Raw genomic sequence first — 14,710 nt, forward strand, 5'->3', positions numbered from 1 at the left:
CTTTTCAGTTATTTGTAGTTACTCCAAAGAAACTTGGTCTCACGTCGTCTGCCGATAGATGCTGAAATTCTTAACCATTTACATGACATTTCCCCATCACAATCAGGCGATGAAGCTGGGAGTGATTTAGACCTCCACAATTGAGAAGCTTTGCAAATGTAAATATTTCAGATAGTTATTCTGGTAGCGTGGATCTTGTAGAATCATCATGTAAAAATGAAATCACACAGCAGCCTTCGACCTCAAAGGTTAGGGGGTCATCAACAAAATGGCAGCGCAGTAACGCCAGCAGAACAGCTGATGACAAAGGTAAGCCTACTTGACATTAGCCATCTTGTACTTACGTCATTCTGTGTGCATTGTAAGTAAGTTTGTTTCTACATTTTGCAGGTGAAGGACACACTAAGGCAGATAATGAAACCACTGACAAAAGGCATGATATACACTGTAGAAAGCCGAGAATTTGCTGTGGTCAGTCACATACGGCAATGGATAGCATGTGGCATTTGGCGTGGAAAGGATTGTTTTGAGAGGAACAGTGTGGATTTACGTTGATCTACAAAGTGTACCTGACCATCGAGGACAGCAAAATATACTTGGAGAAATCCCAGGTCCGACAGGACAGGCAAAATGCCACATTGAAGAAAGTTGTCCTGCTAGTACTTGGCGTATTTTTATTGATGAATCCCTGCTGCTCCACATCAATCGATGTACTGAGGTTAGAGACGTGAAGTTCTGAACAATCCTGAATGGACACTTTCTCTGGAAGAATTGAATGGTTTCGTTGGTCTGTTATATGCTTGTGGAACTTATGAGCTGTGGTCTCATAAATGGCATCCCAGAGTTTTCTCCCAAACTATGACACAAAACCTTTTCCTGGAAATCATGATGTTTCTCCAATTCTCTGAAATATCTACGCACGATAGATTTGTGCTTGTATCTGTTGTATGGGATAAATTTATTTCAAACTGTACTATTTGCTACATGTAAAAATGTAGCCATGAATGAACAGCTCTTTCCATCGAAAGCCAGATGCCCGTTTAAGCAGTATACGGCCAATCAACCAGACAGGTTTGGTATTAAATTTTGGCTGGCTGTTAGTGTAGAAGCCCAATATGTTGTAAACATTTTTTTCTATCTTGGGAAAAATGAAACGCGACCCACTGTTCAAACTTTGCATAGTCGAATCACATTATTATGACCACTGGTTAGTATGCAGAGTAACCACCCTTCGCAGCATGGGGAGCAGCTAGACTTGTTGACAATGACTCACTCTGATGCCGATAGGTTTCGACGTGTATCTGGAACCTTGCTGCCTGCCGTGCATTCTTCAACTGTTGAAGGGTGCATTGTGCAGGAGACATACTTTGAACACGATGATCGGTGTGGTACGACAGATGTTCAAATTTATATCAGGGCTGTTTGGGGCCCAAGGAAGAAGAACTTTCAAATCTTGATTTTTGTCCTTCCAGTCATGTGCGGACACTTCAAGCCCTGTGCAGACACTTCTAGTCCTGTGGCAAGGTGCAGTATCATGCTGGGAGATTCTGTCCTCCTGAGGAAAGACCACCATCATGTATGGGTGGACATGATCACCAAGGAAAGATGCATAACCAAATTGATCACAAGTGCCTTCCATACAGATGATGGAACCTATAGAATACCATGAGAACATTCCCCAAACCATAATACTGCCCCCACTGCCTTCTGTTCATCCAGCAATGGTAGCAGGGTGTTGGTTCTGTGACGTTTCTCGACAGACACACTGACGTCCATCCGTTCTATACAGTGAAGAATGTGACTCGTTGGAGAAGGCTATGTGCTGCCAGTCAGAAGTGGTCCAGTCACCATACTGTCCAGCCATTTCCAGTTGTTTTTGTTGATACACCTGTGTTAGTATGGGTTCAGTCTCCCTCCATCTAATCCAGAGCCCCAGTCACAGAAGGGTTTGTCGAACTAGTGTGGTGTGGCGGGTGTTCCCTGATTCGTTTGGATGGTGAACTGTTCCACTGAAGCGAGTCGGTTGGCCTTCGCGCACCATAATAGTTAACGTTTACCTCGGACATCATTGGTGTGTGGAGCTCCGCACTTTTCCACAGCGGTTATTCTCGATGGTACCATTCGTCCACTCATGATACGTCTTTACCACAGAGGCATATGATCAGTTCACAAATGTCGCTGTTTCCAAATGCTGCCTCTTTGGTTCCAAAGCCGGTTGTCATTCAATTTTGCAACTCGGTTCAATCACTTCTCTTACCCATGACAGCAGGAAGTGCAATGTGTACAGCCAGCCTGTTGGTCACATTATATACCTGTTTCACCAGCCCGTGCCCCAGGACATATGTCACGGCCTACGCACTACAGATGGCACTTCTGACAGATAGTCATAATAATGTGATTTGACTGTGTAAGTCATCATGTAGTATTGCGTCTTGCTGAGTCTTTCATCAATTAGGGAAGAAACATTATTTCTGATAACTTCTTCACTTAACTGAAACTAGCAAAATCATTGAAGAAAAAAGAAAAAAGTATCATAGGCACACTGAACCATGGTTCCTCCCTCCGTAAAGACCAGCAGTGACCCACTGTCCAGGATGGTAGTGTACAAGAATGAAGATGTGACTCTCACGTCCTACCAAGATAAAGATAAAAAGAATGTCCTCATTCTCTATACAGGATGTGCTGATGTAAGCATAAACAAACAGCATCCTAAGAAAAAATAAAACTCTCTACAGTTCTACCAAATTCGGTGTCAATATAGTGGATCAATTGGGCTGTAACTACACGGTAAATTCAATGAGTCAGTGACGGCTAGTGTACGTCTTCTTCAACCTACTATATCTCTGGTATAAGTGCTTATGCATTCTATAATGCAACACCTGGCAAACGATCTTGCACATCCATATACATCTTCTCAGAAAATAATCGTTTCAAACACCATTATGACTGTCAGCTGCAATAAAGGCTGAGCCTACAAAGAGAGTTCACACTGAAAACAGTGACAAGTCGCAGTGTGTAAAGGAAACAAGACAAAGAAAATGTGTGCGACATGTGCCTATACAAGAGAAGAAGCATGGGGAGATATCCGTGAGAGGCTTCAGTTGGAATATAATTATATTGGCTGGACTGACCACAAATATAAAATTAGAAGGAATTTTAGCAGAAGCGATTGGGGTAAATTTTCATTCATTGGGAAGGGTGTGAAGGAGTGGAACAGTTTACCAGGGGTAGTGTTTGATCCTTTTCCAAAATCTGTACAGATATTCAAGAAGAGAATAAACAGCAACAGAGAAAATAAATGAAGTGTTAGCGGGCATTCGACCAGTGCAGGTTATTGTAAATAAAAAAATAAAAAAATTTGTGTGAATAAATAATTCCATCCCCTGGTCTAAGAAGTTTGGACAGCCAAAGTAGGGAACTGCCTGTAGGGGCGAAGTACAGTGGGGACTTCGAGGGCCCTGGGACCGCTACGGTAGCCGTGAAGGCCCTTCAGGAACTCTGAAAAGTGGTGGCGAAGGGGGCTCTGGTTAAGACGCAGCAGGTCGTTATGCCACTTAGATTCCAGAACGGGTTAAAAAAAGTAAATAAGTAAAGAAATGCAATGTAAATATTAATCTTCTACCAGTTGTATAGTATCATTTGAAGTAGTTCCACATACTGTATATCAGTTGACTATATTTGTAAGTAGTACAGAGATATTATAAGTAGAATTTTGTAAACAATATAAATTTATTAAGGATGAGCTGTGTGTTTAATAGAAAACATTGTTAGCGTAAATTGTATAATATTGTATTATAGGAAAATTTTCTTCTCTTGTTAATTTAAAATTTAGTGCTTGACAATAATGTATTTTAGTGTACCATTTGCCACCGAGGTAGATACCTCATTTGCAAATAAAGAGATTTTGATTTGATTTTGATGTAAAAAAGTGTCTATTATAACCAAGCTATATGGGTGTGTGCCTTCTTTTTCTCAGTGGTGTAAGAGTATACAATTACGACCTCCTGATTTTAGGTTAGGGAATGTTCGTGAATGACTATCTTCCGCCTTTGCTGGCAGGACCTAGTGTTTACAGTGCACTATGTCTTCTGGTATGGGCTAGAGCAATTTTGTTACTTTTATTGATCTCAGCTTTATCCTTCGCTTTGACAAAATAAAAGTGACTGAGGTATGAGTGATGCTAGTAATGCAGCCAGTCCCTGCAATGAATGGTGTGAAAATGTTGCTCATAGGGTCGGTTGGTGCTTGCATTTCAGTGGGCTTGGCAGACTGATATGTAATAGCAACTTCTGGCCCGGTGAGTACATTTCGTATCCTCGCCGCTAGATGGGGCTTCATTCATTCCATTCTACAGTGCACGGCCGACTGCATCCCTCGCTGCGCTCCTCATACCGGCCTTCACAATCGCTTGTGAAGCCCAGCATAAAGCTGTAATTGAAAAGTTTCACCGTAATGCCGCTGGAGCGCTGGCCCACTACCCTCTGACAGGAAGATGTATACCGCAAATTACCTCATTTCCAGTTTTATTTATATGGTTTTGCTGTCGTAAATGTTGGCAATGTGTACGTAATGAGGTGCTGGCTTGATATTGAGATCTGATAGTTATGTGCTAGTGAGTTTATTTTTTGTTGTGTAGTGTGGTGATTATATTTTTAAATTGTGTTTACAAATCTCGGAATTTGTGACATTCTTGTGCACCTTTTCGTATTTCGAGCGGAAATTTTATGGAAACAGGAACAAAGTGATTTCTCGCTGTAACTTCGTCCTGAACAAGGATTTTAATTTATGCACTAATTCGTTTCTTAATGGTGTGGTGATTTGCTTTTCTTTAACTGTGTTAGGAAACATTCGAATAAATATTGCTGTGTGCCTTTTTTGTATTCCGAACAGGAAAAAAAAGAGCAAAGGACACCATCATTTCACGAATTCTCTGTAGCCCAAGACAAAACTACGGAGTGGCTAAAAACAGGTAGCACTCTCATCTTCGTTTTCCGTTTATATTTTGGGTATTTACCTTCGTTCGTTCTTTCTTTCTTTCTTTCTTACTCTGTTTACCCCTCCAGGGTTGGCTTTTCTCTCGGACTCAATGAGGGATCCCACCTCTACCACCTCAAGGGTAGGTAGTGTCCTGGAGCGTGACCCTGCGGGTCGGGGGATTCAACTGGGAAAGATGACCAGTACCTCGCCCAGGCGGCCGCAACTTCTATCCTGAACAGGGGCCTTGTGTTGGGATGGGAAGATTGGAAGGCATAGACAAGGAAGAGGGAAGGAAGCAGCCATGGCCTTAAGTTAGTTACCATCCCGGCATTTGCTTGGAGGAGAAGTGGGAAACTACGGAAAACCAATTCGAGGATCTCTGAGGTGAAAATCGTTACACCCTTCTACACAGTTGACCTCCCAAGGCTGAGTGGACCCCGTCCCAGCCTTCGTACCACTTTTGAGATTTTGTGGCAGGGCCAGAAATCGAACCCGGGACTCCGCTAATCACGCTAATCAGGTATTATTACCCATGAATTTTCTTTCATAGAATAATCCTTTAGGCGGTGTCGTATTTGCCATATGACAGCAACACAACACATTTTTATCCAAGATAATCTGAACTTTAACATTTAAATATTGAGAAGTAAGAATCACTACTGCTATGACGGTAAGGCCAACGTATGAATTGTTGTTACCTGAGCAATGGGGCCGATGACCTAGATGTTAGGCCCTTTAGACAACAAGCATCATCATCATCATCGAGCAGAGAACAGTTTAGAGTTTATTTACTCAATATACTTTTCTCTCACTGATTTTTTAAATTTTAAATTCTTCTTCTTCTTCCTCTTTTTTCGCTATTTTTACGTCGCACCGACGCAGATATATATTATGACGCCGGTGGAATAGGAAAGGGAAGTAGGAAGGAACCGGCCGTGGCCTTAATTAAGGTACAGCCTGATGTGAAAATGGGAAACCACGGAAAACCATCTCAGGGCTGCCGACAGTGGGGTTCGAACCCACTATCTCCCGGATGCAAGCTCACAGCTGCACGCCGCGCGGCCAACTTGTTCCACCCTACTGCATTTCAAGTAAAAATTATTGTCTGAATTTAGCACGGCCAACTTGCCCGGTATTTAATATTCTAGTGAAAGGTATGAATGAAATGTAATCTGAAACTACATATGTTACAATTAAAATTTGAACATGTTTGAGTCAAAATATGTATGGTATGCATACAACGAATATGGAAAAAGTAAGACTTCTATGATTTGTCCAGCCCCCTTCCTAAGAGCAGCGCTTGAAGAATTTTAAAACTCTAATTGAACAATGACCCTTAATCTCAAGTGTAACATCAGAAGACAAAAGTATTGTGGTAAGTTCTTCTATGTTTCTAAATGCCATGATAATAAAAACGATTACTATTATTCCTCACAATTAAGGAACGCCTGCTGGACTACTCCATCCTTCGCAGTTAACATTTCACGACGTTATTTTGGCACATATCAATGAAAGTAGCATTTAGGATTAATCATTTTAACAATATTAGTCAATGTAACATACTATTTCAATCCCTAAATTAAGATACATCGGCAATCTGAGACAATATCAGAACGTCAGCTGGACGAGTCATCTCCCCGCAGTTTCATTTCACGACATCATTTTTGCAAATATCAACGAATGTAACCTTTAGGATTAATCATTTTACAGTATTAACCTATGTGACATTCTCCATAACTCTAAATTACGATAAATCGGCAATCAAAGTCAATATATTTTCCATAAAGAAGTATGCATTTCTACCCCAAATAGGTAGGCCGCCAGCGCCACGTGTCGAGCTGTGTAACTACTCCGATTACAGTGCGTGAACCCGATTGTCAAGGCCGGGTGACGCATCAAGTCGGCCGTGCTACAGTGACTCTATATGTACAGTGTGGCCAACCAGTGCTTCATTCTGATTGGCTCCGCCATGTTTTACCCAAATGTCCTTCAGCTGATTTAAACTTGTGTACCGTATTCCGCACAGAGTAAGATCACTCATTATGCAATCTCAGCGAAGTACAGGCTACCTGTTTTAACTTTAATACTACCGAAAATATGTTTAATTAAACACGGAGGATTATTTGGTATTTGTTATGACCATACACGAATTACATCTATAATTAAATACGAACACCTTGCTTACACAAATACTGTATTGAAAGTGCACCCGGGTGAAAGTGTAATGGGGTTTACTGTTCCAATCTGGAGCTAGCTTCAGGTAGTTTTAGTCTCTCATTTTAGATGGTGCTGGTGGTCATTCATAACGTGTAGATAGTTATATACAGGTTCTGTAGATGGCACCCAAGTAAGCATGTAATGAGGGATGTTAATAATTCAAGGCAGTTTGTCTCGAAGTGAAGAATTTCAAGTCTAACCTCAATCAGTGAGCCCTTCTAACAAATTAATTAGTCATATAACGCCAAGCATTGTGGAGATAATATTGCTGGATTGCATCGAATTCGACTTTACCCAATCGATTAACCTTGTCCGAACCAAGACCAACTCAAGACCAACTACAGTATCTCAGACCTTAACCGACCTATCGAAACTGTCCGTAATGGCGGCAGCTGGAGTGCTAACATGCGTTTGTTTTGATTTGTGTAAGCCGTGTTGTTACCAAATATTTACGGAAATTTGTATATTATTAAACGTACATTATACTTATTTATGGTCTTAAGAAGATTATAGATACTCTTTCAGTGCCGTAAGAAGCTGTTTGTTCACAAAGAGCTTGTTTATTCCAACAATGTTGGTGGTGATTAGGTTAATTCTGATTCTCGTGTTCTTCTCCGAAAGGACTTTCTTTATTTTTAGTTACCTATGCAATATGTTTATAGTTCAATGTGCTATGTGCCTGAATGTAAGTAAGACCTCAGTGTTCCCGTTTCCAAAAGACCTAGTATTAAGGCAAAATTGGGTTAAGAGCATTCGTAAGGAAAACTTCGAACCGAATCATAGGACTAATAATGTTGTGTGCATTAATGATTTTATCATTTTTGAAATCAAATGTATTCTGAGGGAAGGCATATACCTATTGAAGATGGTGATCTAATTCCAGTGCCGCGCAAACTTCCGAAGTTAAAACTAATGATGCCTATCCTAGCATTTACCCTATCAACCAACGTACCGTACTACAAAGAAAATTATATCAGTCCCAGAAAGATCCGGAAAATCATGACCAATATTTATGATTTAGAGACTAAATTATTCTTAAACGGTGGTGCAAGAATGGTGTAACTTAATTAATTTTCAACGTTTTACAATGAACATGTGTAAACTAAACCTAACCCCATTTCCCGTGAGTTAACGTGAGGATTATGTTATTTTTTATATAAAATACAATTATGCCATCAATTCTGATGAGTTTTAAGGTGACGAGTGCTTTAGACGGTCACGTTTGTCATACAAATATCGCCTGTACCTACTCAACAATACAAGTGGATTTTGGAGGGTTGAAATTTTGTTGGGGAAATTTGTTTGCGTGTTTTACATAATGGGCTGTGGTTAATGGTGGTGCTGCTTAGTATTTCATGTAAGGTTAATAATGTACTTTCTTGACATCTATATATCGTATTTGCTGACCGGAGATTCATATGTGAAATATTTTTATACTCTGTGTTGTTTCAACCTGACGTTGATACAATAATTCTCCCTTCGTTATTTTCCCCTCTGAAATTTCATTTAGACTTACATTACGCGATAACGCTATTTATGGTGTTTAATTATTCATAATTTGAGTTAGCGGGTTGCATTTCATGAGGTTCATGAGGTTCGACTTGTGATATTTTCTTTAGGTGACTCGGAATAAACATGCATAACCTTTCCCTCAACCTCTCATATCGCACGCCGATGTCCGCCATGTTTTCCCTGCATTTGGGTCTGACATTGTAGTTGGTCTTGACCAACTACAAAATATCAGACCTTAACCGACCTATCGAAACTGTCCATAATGGCGGCAGCTGGAGTGCTAGCATGCGTTCGTTTTGATTTGTGTAAGCCGTGTTGTTACCAAATATTTACGGAAATTTGAATATTATTAATCGTATATTATATTTATTTATAGTCTTAAGAAGGTTACAGATCCTCTTTCAGTGCCGTAAGGAGCTATTTGTTTTCAAAGAGCTTATATATTCCAACAATATCGGTGGTGATAAGGTTAATGTTGATTCTCGTGTTCTTCTCTGAAATTTTATTTTCTTCATTTTTAGTTACCTATGCAATATGTTTATAGTTTAATGTGCTGTGTGCCTGGATGTAAGTAAGAGCTTATGTGTTCCCGTTTCCAAAAGACCTAGTATTAAAACAAAATTGGGTTAAGAGCATTCGTAAGGAAAACCTCGAACCGAATCATAGGACTAACAATGTTGTGTGGATTAATCATTTTATCATTTTTGAAATCAAATGTATTGTTAGGGAAGACATTATATACCCATAGAAGATGGTGATCTAATTCGAGTGCCGCGCAAACTTCCGAAGTTTAAACTAATGATGCCTATCCTAGCATTTGCCTTATCAGCCAACGTACCTTACTACAAATAACATTAAATCAGTCCCAGAAATCATGACTAAAATTTATGATTTAGAGACTAAATTAATTTTAAACGGTGGTGCAAGAATGATGTAATAAATTTCCAACGTTTTCCAATGAACATGCGTAAACTAAACCTAACCCCATTTCCCGTGGAGTGAACATGAGGATTTTGTTCTTTTATATAAAATACAATTATGCCATCAATTCTGGTGAGTTTTAAGCTGACGAGTGCTTTAGATGGTCAAGTGTATTGTACAAATATCGCTTGTACCTACTCAACAATACAGGTGGATTTTGGAGGGTCGAAATTTTGTTGGAGAATTTTTTTTGCGTGTTTTACATAATGGACTGTGGTTAATGGTGGTGTGACATCTATATATCGTATTTGCTGACCGGAGATTCATATGTGAAATATTTTTATACTCTCTGTCTGTTTCAACCTGACGTTGATACAATAATTCTCCCTTCGTTATTTTCCCCTCTGAAATTTCATTTAGACTTACAATACGCTATAACGCTACTTTTGGTGTTTAATTATTCATATTTTGAGTTAGTGAGTTGCATTTCATGACGTTCGACTTGTGATATTTTCTTTAGTTTACTCGAAATAAACATGCATAACCTTTCCCTCAACCTCTCATATCGCACGCCGATGTCCGCCATGTTTATTCTGGATTACGGTCTGATGTAATTGTAGTTGGTCTTGTTCGAACGTACTTCGATCTTAATCGATAGTTCCCATGATGCTACTGTATTTGTGTTGTTTGAATTCCAAGTGCTCATGTGCTTGTGCTGTAAATCTTTGTTCCTTAGAATATTTTATTAGTCGATATATTGTTAGCAAAATCCAGGAAACAACACGTTATGGCTGCCTTTTTAGACATTAAAGGTGCTTATGACAATGTTAATATTCCCATCCTACTCCAGAAAATAAGTACTATGGATTTTCCTTCTACGTTGATTAATATCATAGGACAATTATATACGCATCGATGCGTATGTCTCCCTCAAATCGCCCATCAAAGCAATTGCCGTTCTGTATCCGTTGGGCTTCCACAAGGGGACATTTTAAGTCCGATTATGTATAAGTTGTATACTGCGGATCTTGAAAGAGAAATTGTAAAAACAGCTCGGATACTGCAATATGCCGATGACATAGTAATCTACTGCACTCAGAATACCATAGAAGAATGTCGTCTTACTCTAGGGAAGACTTTAGAAGTCCTGCAGACGTTGATGATACAAAATGGTTTAGAGATAGCACCGTCAAAAAATTCAATTCTCATATTTACCTTAAAACGTATATATAAGTCACCCAGTAGATGCGGTGAAGAGTAAATCTCCGTCAAAGAAACCGTTAAGTATCTTGGAGTAACGATCGATAATAAACTATCCTGGAACATCATATTGCAGAGTGATGTCGCAAAACAGAACAAAAGCTACATGTATTAAGATCCTTAACGAACAGAACCTGGGGAGCTGACCCAGCTATCCTTTTAACTCTATATAAAAACATTATCAGATCTGTTTTTGACTATGGTAGTCAGTTAATGGGTATGGCTTCGGTGGATCAAAAACAGAGACTAGACAAAGTATAGTACAAAGCTGCTAGACTGATTACAGGTTCCATTAATTCGTCTCCTACAAATGTTTTACTAGCTGAAATTACCGAACCACCGTTACATTTACGACGCAAACATGTAACTACTAAATATATTCTCAAGAAAATGGCCAGGTATCATCATCCGATTCTTCCCAAGCTGCAGTTATTATCTGAATATTTTGGAAATGGAACTGTAGTACAAGTCAAATATCCGGCACTCCTGTGGGATTATGTTCAATTTATATATTTACGACCAAACGTTGTTCAAACAAGAACTCACCCTAAGTACTCTATCATGTTTCCTGCGAACATACAATTACCAAATATCATACGTATGAAATTCGACGATTCCAGTATCTCCGAGAATTTAAACAGACTGATAGCAAATAAGTCATTCAAAATTATGTTAGATCAATATAATCAATACATTCCATTTTATACTGATGGATCAAAACATTAAGACACATCCGAAGTAGGAGCCGCTTTTTATTCCCCTCTGCTGCAATTATCCAAACAATTCATCTTACCCAATACGCGTCCATCTACATAGCTGAAATATTTGCAGTTCGTCAAGTGTTAATATATATTAAACATTCTACGATCCAAAAGGCCCTCATATGTAGCGATTCTCTCAGTGTTCTTCAAGCATTGGAAAATCCTACAAAGGCGGACAATTGGTATATAGAAATCCTAAGACAACTATTGTATGATCTAACTATACTAAATCGTTCCGTATTATTTACGTGGGTTCCAGGACATTCTGGCATAACAGGCAATGTCATGGCCGATAAACTGGCCAACGAGGCAGCTGATGGACAAGGCCTACGCTACCATATTGCACTCCCACAAAATGATTTATGGACACTATGTCAGAAACTTATCCGAGAAAAGTGGAACGAACATTGGCGTCAATCTGCACAATTTAAAGGTAAACATTTCTTCAATATTCAAAATACATTGCTATTAAACCATGGTTCGCAAAAGGAAAGTACACTCGACGTCATATCACTACTCTAGTCAGACTTCGCTTGAATCATGCCTGTACACCGGAACATCTGTATCGTTTAAAGATTAAGGATAACAACTTGTGTAATTGTGGTCACTATGTCGGCACTATAAATCATATTTTGTTTCAATGTGATAAATATCCCCGACAGCAACAACATCTCATTTCCACTTTACTATCACTCGGATTTCAACTTCCACTCACTATTTCTTGTTTAGTATACCATCCGACAGTTCGCTTAGCTGAGTTACTGACTAACTTTTTTCACGCATGTAATATCCCGATTTAATCTGGACGATCCTGCCTCCTTTATTTGTGATCTGGTCATGTTTGTCTATAGTAGTAAATCGCCGTGATAGATCACACTGGCGTGAGGATGTTCAACCCTGTGTCCTTGTGCTAAATCCCTGCAACCTAATACATGTAAACTTGTTCTGTTATTCATAGCTGTAGTATTAGACGTCTCGAATATTCCTCATGTCTCCTTCCTACACAACCTCTCCCAATACACTAGTGTGTACTTTCGTTTCCCACTACCCTCAAATCTATCCTTTTTGTAACAGAAACTTTGATTTGTGAAGTTTAAAGCAACCCAGTGACTGGACGTAGTGCGCTGCGCAGAGTTCCAAGAAAAGAAGAAGAAGAATCTTTTTTTCTTGTGCTTGTTTATTTGAAATAAATCTTCGCTAGTCCTCCTGAAATCCTGTATTTCCTGTTTGAGTACACATCAGGGGCTGAAAGCTGAATAGTTCTATTAATGTAGTTCTATATATTTCCTGTCTCAGTGAATTTTGTAATTTTTATTTTCATGTGGTACTTGGATTTTGATGTGATACCTCATTCTCTTGCATACGGTGTGCTGTGCTGTCTTGCTTTCGAAGGGATTTCTAATTTGTTATGATATCAGCTTAGTGTTAATGTGTCAATCATTCATTTGAAGTTAAAGCTCCTTTGAGGTGCGTGGTTATGTTCTCAGTAACATAGTATGCCATACGAACTAGGGGTATCAGATAATTATTTACAACATAGTAAGTACTTGGAAATAAAAATATATGAATTACAATGTATTGGGCATGGAAGCAGTAGAACTGCATTATTATCGCCGTAATTAGGGGAAGGGTAAAGTAGGGGGGAGGAGCTGGAAGCATACCCAGATGTGCGTCACTGCGCCGGATGTCGCTACTCTGCGCTATCTGTTGATAATAGCAGTAAGATAGTGTACAAAATGCACACTGTGGCGCTATCTCTGAAAAGAGACTGAAACTACTAGCGCCGAGTGGCTTGGTACCGAAATTTATCATTGAGTTTCATCTCTATTCTATTATATCCTCTTTGCTCATGATACACTGACATAAAACAACCTCAACAAAGAATAACACAGTTTCTATATAAATGCTGTGGTCGACATGCGCGCATTCTACTGGGATATAACAGTATGATTAGTTTCGAAATGTGTGTGAATTTACGTATTTCTGAGGTCTGAGTTTTGAAGAAAATTACGCCAGGTTGTTGTGCTTATGAATGCAGAAGAAGATCCAGGAAGTGTTTGAAAATGAAATTGGACAATTGCTTGTTTTCCGCTCTGAAAGTAGCACGTTTAAGACGCTCCCAGCAACGAGTAGAGTTGTGTCATGTGTTATAAAGGTAACAATAACAAAATGGGATAGTGATTTTATGGAGGCCAAGGCAGTAAATGTCACATTTCTCCGTTAACATCCGCCTATCGGAAACCTGTACATAACGAAAGTTGTTTAGAATATAATTTTCGATCTTTTATGTTTCGTGCGACTTTACCGTGTAAGGAAAAATAAAAGATTTTCACGAAAAATTCTTTCTCACGAATTTCCAGATATCACCGAAACGTTACAGGAAAGGTTACTCCCGATCATTTATGTCTCATTCATTTTCACCGTATGAGATAGCATGATTGATATATTCTAGAATTCAAGCTTTTATGGCTATTCATCTCTTAAAGGGCGTGTTTATGAGTGCGCCTAGCATTAAGTTGAGTTTTCCCATACTTTATAATGATAACAATAATAGTCTGAATCCGTGGCTGAATAGTCAGCGTGCTGCCCTTCGTTTCAGAGGGTCCCGGGTTCGATACCCGGCCGGTTGGGGTATTTTAATAGCTTGGGCTTGGGAACTGGTCGCTTGTTTGTCCCAACACTCTCCTCTTCATGCTCAGACAACCCACCACACTACAAACCACCGCAGATACACGCAATGGTGATTACATCCCTCCATATTGGGTTAGATGTAGTGAGGAAGAACCGTGTAAAGAGTGTAAAGGAAAAGTTGAGGTAAGAGTTGTGTGTCTCAATAGTGTGTAAGGAAATTTCGATTGTCTATATGTCAAGTGCTAATGTGTGTAAGGGACTGTATCGTATTAGAATACTCCAGTTACTATGAGTGAGTGTCGAGTCAGTTGTTAAATGGCAAGAAGAAGAATCTTAGGTGTAGTTAGAAAGGACTGTGTGTGTCAGTTAGCTGCCTTAACAGAAGACTATGAGTTAAATGTAAAGGTTCGGTGTGCTTTAACTCAGCAAAA

The 14,710-nt window shown here is 39.3% G+C and overlaps 1 pseudogene; it reads left to right on the forward strand.

The window, feature by feature from the left end:
* Positions 1 to 216: 216 nt before the first annotated feature.
* The window catches only part of LOC137498500 (uncharacterized), a 34,978-nt pseudogene continuing 20,484 nt past the window's right edge, over positions 217 to 14,710 (forward strand).

Source organism: Anabrus simplex, chromosome 2 (genome assembly GCF_040414725.1).
Source record: "Anabrus simplex isolate iqAnaSimp1 chromosome 2, ASM4041472v1, whole genome shotgun sequence".
NCBI classification, from domain to species: Eukaryota; Metazoa; Arthropoda; class Insecta; order Orthoptera; family Tettigoniidae; genus Anabrus; species Anabrus simplex.